This window comes from Podarcis vaucheri, assembly GCF_965113315.1.
Source record: "Podarcis vaucheri genome assembly, chromosome: 16".
NCBI classification, from domain to species: domain Eukaryota; kingdom Metazoa; phylum Chordata; class Lepidosauria; order Squamata; family Lacertidae; genus Podarcis; species Podarcis vaucheri.
Genome location: NC_138754.1, coordinates 1347600 through 1353522, shown reverse-complemented (window position 1 = coordinate 1353522; position 5923 = coordinate 1347600).

The following is a 5923-nucleotide window of genomic DNA, read 5'->3' as shown; positions in this document are numbered from 1 at the left end:
TCCTGGTCTGGGGAAGGGCAGCCTTGCCGTCTCCACTGACTGCTGAAGGATCAGCTTCAGGGACCACTGTTAACCCTTTCCTTGTCAGCAAGAACATTCTGCACCAACTGTACAAAGGCAGTTGACAGCACCAATTGTCAATTTCTTTTGTACTGCATAGAGGCAAGAAAGCACACTTTGGCCCAAGCAATCACATAGATGATTTTGAGCTGCTGGGTCTGGGATGAGTACATGTTGCTTCCTGTTCTTTTGCATGTCACCTCAAGAGGCAATAGACTGAAAGGTGGTGCATAAGTCTTTAAAATGAATGAATGAGTTTGGTCTGTGTCACTTTGACATTACCTTTTGAAAATTGTGGCATTCCATTGTTGATATTTTATTGTTAGATTGCTTTAAGCTGTTTTACAGGAAGCAATTCATGAATGGAATTTATGTATCATGTGTGGTGTCTTCAAGGTACAAAGATTCAGGATGTGGCAGAGAAATTACCAGGTCTTACAAAGCCCACTCACCACAACACTTTCCTTCTGATCCATGTGGGTACTAACAGTACTGCCGCAACAACCTTGTATAGCAAGGGGCTGTGTGACTTGGGGCAGGAAGCTGGAGGGCCTTGAGACACAGGTGGCCTTTTCATAACTCCTTCCTGTTGAAGGTCATGGCCCAGGAAGAGAGAGGAAAATACTGGAGGTAAACAACTGGCTGTGCAGGTGGCGCCTTCAGGGAGGGTTTGGCTTCTTGGACTGGGCTATGCTGATTACATGTCAGTTTCTCAGATTGCATCTTCATTCATATCAGCAGCTACCACCACTGTAGAACTGTGAACCACTCTTTTGACACAAGGGAAATGACTCTCTCTATATCCTGATGTCAATATCCCTGATAAACTGTGTGCATGATATTTCTTACCCTTCTGGTTTGAGATCTTCCCTTCCGGACATGGAATGCAATCATAGCAGCAAAATGGCTTCCCTTCCTTCTTGGCCTTCTGATATCCCGGGTGACAATTGTCATTGCACACAGAAAGGGGCCGTGCCTGTCCATACATGAAAGAAAAGAATGTTTTAATTTTTGCAAGTTTGTACCTCAAGGGTTAGATTTTGAATCACGGAGGATTTTGTTTCATTTTGCAATCTGGAGCAAGCCTCCCTTTTCTGTACCTGCTGGATTATACCTGAATCAGAAAATTTCTTGATCCTCCCTTCCTTCCTTCCTTTCTTTCTTTCTTTCTTCAATTTCTACCTGCTTGACATGCTTGCTTAAAACATTTGACCAAAACAATTCAATCCAAGGTTCCCAGAGCGACCTGTGAACCACAGAATGGTTGACCATAGCACAACCTGAATGGCCTTTACCTGATTAAAGCTCTTGGGCCACACAATAGCATTCTCAGAAATGGTGAATGTTTCTTCCCGTGGTGCCATGGGGTCTATCTTTCCAACTCTGGCTCTCAGAAAGGACTGGTTTGGGAATGTCACCCAGTTGGTGATATCAAATCCTGTTTCTAACTCTCCATTTTTATTGAAGGAAATTGTTTCACCAGAACTGCTATTATATGAGGTTCTTCTCAGAAAATGGTTGAGCTAAATTTTGGAAGGAAATATAAGAACAAGAAGATTGGGGTGTTAAAGGATATGGGTAGTGAATCTGTATTTTGGTGGAACCTCAGATATACCAGTGGATAATCGGCAAAGCCTAGCATCATGTTCTCACACTGACCAACCATGGAAATCCTGGGAGGAAAAATATTGTCCTCAGTGTGGTTCTCAACAGTTAGTATTCAGAGGCATACGGACTCCAACCGTGGAGTAGAACATAGCCTTTATATCTAGCAGCATCTGGTAGCTCTTGAGTTCAACTTGCTCCTCAGGATTCAACTCATATGAATAAAGAATATTGTGAAGGGGGGGGATAGACCAGTAACTGTTTTGGAGCTGGCTCTTGAAGGCTGAGGAAAAGAATAAGTAAGGGGAGGGTGTACACATCCATCTCTAGGTCCTACTTAAAAGCATGGGTGCGCTATAAACAATCCCTACATAGGGAAAGACAAACTCGGTGATAGAGCGTGTGCTTTGCATGCAGCGCATCCCAGGTCCAGTCTCTGACATCTCCAGGTAGGTCTGGCAAAGTCCCAAGGAGCTGCCAGCCAGTGTAAACAAGATTGAGCTAGACAGACCGATGGTCTGATTCAATATAATTGGCCTTCCTCTGTTTATTCATGTTTCCTAGATAAACTTAACAAAATGGAATCTATGACAGGACTAAGAGCAAAACTGTGTGATGACACTTGGAGTTGACAGAAAAGTTGGAGGACAGGAAGCCAGGATTAGCCTAAATCCTTTCTTCCTGTGTGACACTTCTAATGAAAGTTATTACATAGACACAACCCATGCACACATGCTGGCTTCCATCGATATGAAGAAATGATCAAATTCCCTCTGAACCACTGCTAAAATCCTAGCAACTATTATTCACAGTTTTTAAAAGGAATGCAATGTCAAGTGATGCATTCAATTTCTTAAGGGATTTGGCTTTTAGATGCAAAATACCCTTAATAGACAGCTTTATACACTTTCTGGATTCCACTTTTTATTCTCCCAGATATGGTGGTGTTTCCTGCATAAGTTTCCTCAAGACATTACCTTCCACAGCTGTTGACTCAGAAGCTTCATTCTTCCCTCATCCACCAATGCTCTGTGCTTGAACCTCGATGAATGCATGGCATGCAATGCATGTGCCACAGCAAAGACAGCAGTGTAAACACTGTAGCTGTGGCCTGTCATGCTCATTTCAAAAACAGAGGCAGGCAGAGTCTCCAGCTTCTCCTTCCCACTGCAGATCTCACCATCCTGCCTGTTGTCCATAGGTCTTGGGAAAGAACATTCAAATGCTTCTTCCCAAAATACCTTGGTAAAGTCATATTCTTTGTCTGAAGTAGGGTTTCTCACCTGGAGAAATTTCCGGAAAGCTGACACTTCCTTTGAGTGGACAGCAAAGACTATTGAACCATGGAATAAGTCTATGTCGCAAGTCCTTTGGAAGGGAACTGATGCGAAATCCATCTGAGTTGTCATAATCCAGACTTTATCTTTTCCTTTTACTGATGTGTCCTCAAGTTGTGAATACTCGTGAAACATTCTCAAAATTATAATGGTATCAATTTCCCCCTGGATGATCACTGCATCAGCAGTGCTTCTCTTGACAATATTGCTTGTTTCCATCCCTTCTGACACTATGACAGCAATGTCATTGGAGTTAGTCATTACTGGGAATCTTTCAATGAAATCAAAGCAAATCCCTCTCTTGACAAACTGGGGGAGTATGTTGCTTACAAATGTCTCTCCATTGGCATCGCTCACAGACAGCACCCCAACCCACGTCCACCTGAAATGCAGCAGTAATTGGAGAATCCCTTTATACTGATGAGCCACATCTGGGAACATCTGGTGGTAGAAAACGGTCTGGGTTGTCTGCTTGGTCACTGGAGCAGAGCCATATATGAGCTGAAGAAATGAAAGAAGGACAAAAGAGCAGGAAATTTCCAAAATTAAAGGGGGAGGGATAATTCTGTGTCATTTCATTCTGTTGAAGTTGTATGCATTAAAGAAGATTTAACCTTGATTAAGAAGTCTGCAGGGACGCGGGTGGCGCTGTGGGTAAAACCTCAGCGCCTAGGGCTTGCCGATCGCATGGTCGGCGGTTCGAATCCCTGCGGCGGGGTGAACTCCCGTCTTTCGGTCCCAGCACCTGCCAACCTAGCAATTCGAAAGCACCCCTAAGTGCAAGTAGATAAATAGGTACCGCTTTATAGCAGGAAGGTAAACGGCGTTTCCGTGTGCTGCGCTGGTGCCGGCTCGCCCAGATGCAGCTTCGTCACGCTGGCCACGTGACCCGGAAGTGTATCTGGACAGCGCTGGCTCCTGGCCTCTAGAGTGAGATGAGCGCACAACCCTAGAGTCGGACACGACTGGCCCGTACGGACAGGGGTACCTTTACCTTTTTAAGAAGTCTGCATTTATTGAATGCTGCTGAGAATTTCATGTGTTTGTGAGGCACAAAGAGGCTGAAGAAGAAGAAGAGTTTGGATTTGATATCCCGCCTTTCACTCCCCTTTAGGAGTCTCAAAGCGGCTAACATTCTCCTTTCCCTTCCTCCCCCACAACAAACACTCTGTGAGGTGAGTGGGGCTGAGAGACTTCAGAGAAGTGTGACTGGCCCAAGGTCACCCAGCAGCTGCATGTGGAGGAGCGGAGACACGAACCCGGTTCCCCAGATTACGTGACTACCGCTCTTAACCACTACACCACACTGGCTCATATACACCAGGATTAGGACACCTCAGACCCTACTTTGGACAGTGTGACCTGCCAATGCTCTCAAGCAAGCCCTGGAACAACCACCCCACTAGCTCTGCTACACACCTTCAACAGAGGTCTGGAAGGAAGATTCAGAGGGGTGCCTGTAAAAAGACTTATCCTACTGTACAAAGGTAACATTTACATTCATTGCACTACCACTTTTGCCTCTCACCTCACCCATCAATTGCAGAGCTCTCAAAAGGTTGCTCAGGAGGGAATGTGGTCCTTGGGCTGGAAAATGTTCCCCATTTCTGCTATGCTTCCCCAGCTATGCTTGGAGAGAGTAGGGTCAAAAGCAACACTTCATATTAGATCACAAAATAGAAGCATATCCATTTAGTCTGACTTGTTTTCATTTCCAAGCAAGGAGGAACATGGCCAGGGACTCAGGATATTTGAATACTTTAATTGCTTCTACTTGGTAAAATGAGGGTCATTTTTTTGCAAGCTTGTCTTGTTTAACTATCATTTCTATGCTATAAATGGTTCTAGTTGCTTCTTTTAAAGCCTTCACATACGTGTTTTATTTACTTTGGCTTTATTTTATGTCTGGATTTGCCTGACAATGATAAATAAGTGTATATATGTTATGTATAATATCATCAGATCTTGTCTGAAAACATTGCAGTTTGCAGAATCACTTAATTTTTAAAAAAATAATAATAAAACTATTCTTAAAAATTTGTTCTCTCATTCTTGCCTTCACCCTCCCATTCTGAAAACGTGTTGAAGGATACCTTCCTCAAAAACATCAGACCTTCATTTCCCCTGTGAACTTCACCTCCATAATATGAAGGTGTACAAGATAAGCAAAGAGAACTTTGTACTTCTTTGTACATTAACAAACATTGCTGCTTATTGACTGTTTTTCCCTGGAGAAAACCTACAGTTCCTTCCATATCCCTCCTCTGAGTTTGAAATATACAAGGCAAAGAGGAAATGTAAGTCCTTAAGACAGGTTTCTTGGGACTGACATATATAGCTAACTTATAAGTTAAGTAGTGGAGCTTTCCCAGGAGGAGTGGACCTCTTCAGACTCAATGTCTGTGAGAACATCAGGCTGATCCTTTCCCCTTTTACACTGAAATATTTAACTCCAACCCCTACAGATGGCTGAACACATTAAAGCACTCTATATTCTGAAGACAAGGATATATTCAGTACTTAACTTTTCTGAATGTACAAACTGACCTTGGAAACAGCCTAAAAATCTTCAAATCACCAAAACACAAGAGAAGTGAAAATTACTCCCATGCTCTGGTGTACGCCATACCTGTGGGATTTTGTAGATGCACAGGATGTCTGCCATGTGGAGACAAACTTCAGAGGTGGGCCCCCCAATGACAGCTACTGGACTGTTGACATTATCACATTTGTAGTTAGGGATGAATCTGCCCTGGGTGGAGAAGACCTCCAGTGCGGCCTGATAGGTCCATCTTGGATTGAAATAGCTATTGTAGATATGGAAGCCCAGGGTGAGATTAGGCAAAATCTTGGGATTTTCATTGATCTCCTCTACAGCAAAGATCAGTGCCAGGACATGCTGGTAGATCTGTAGCATGACC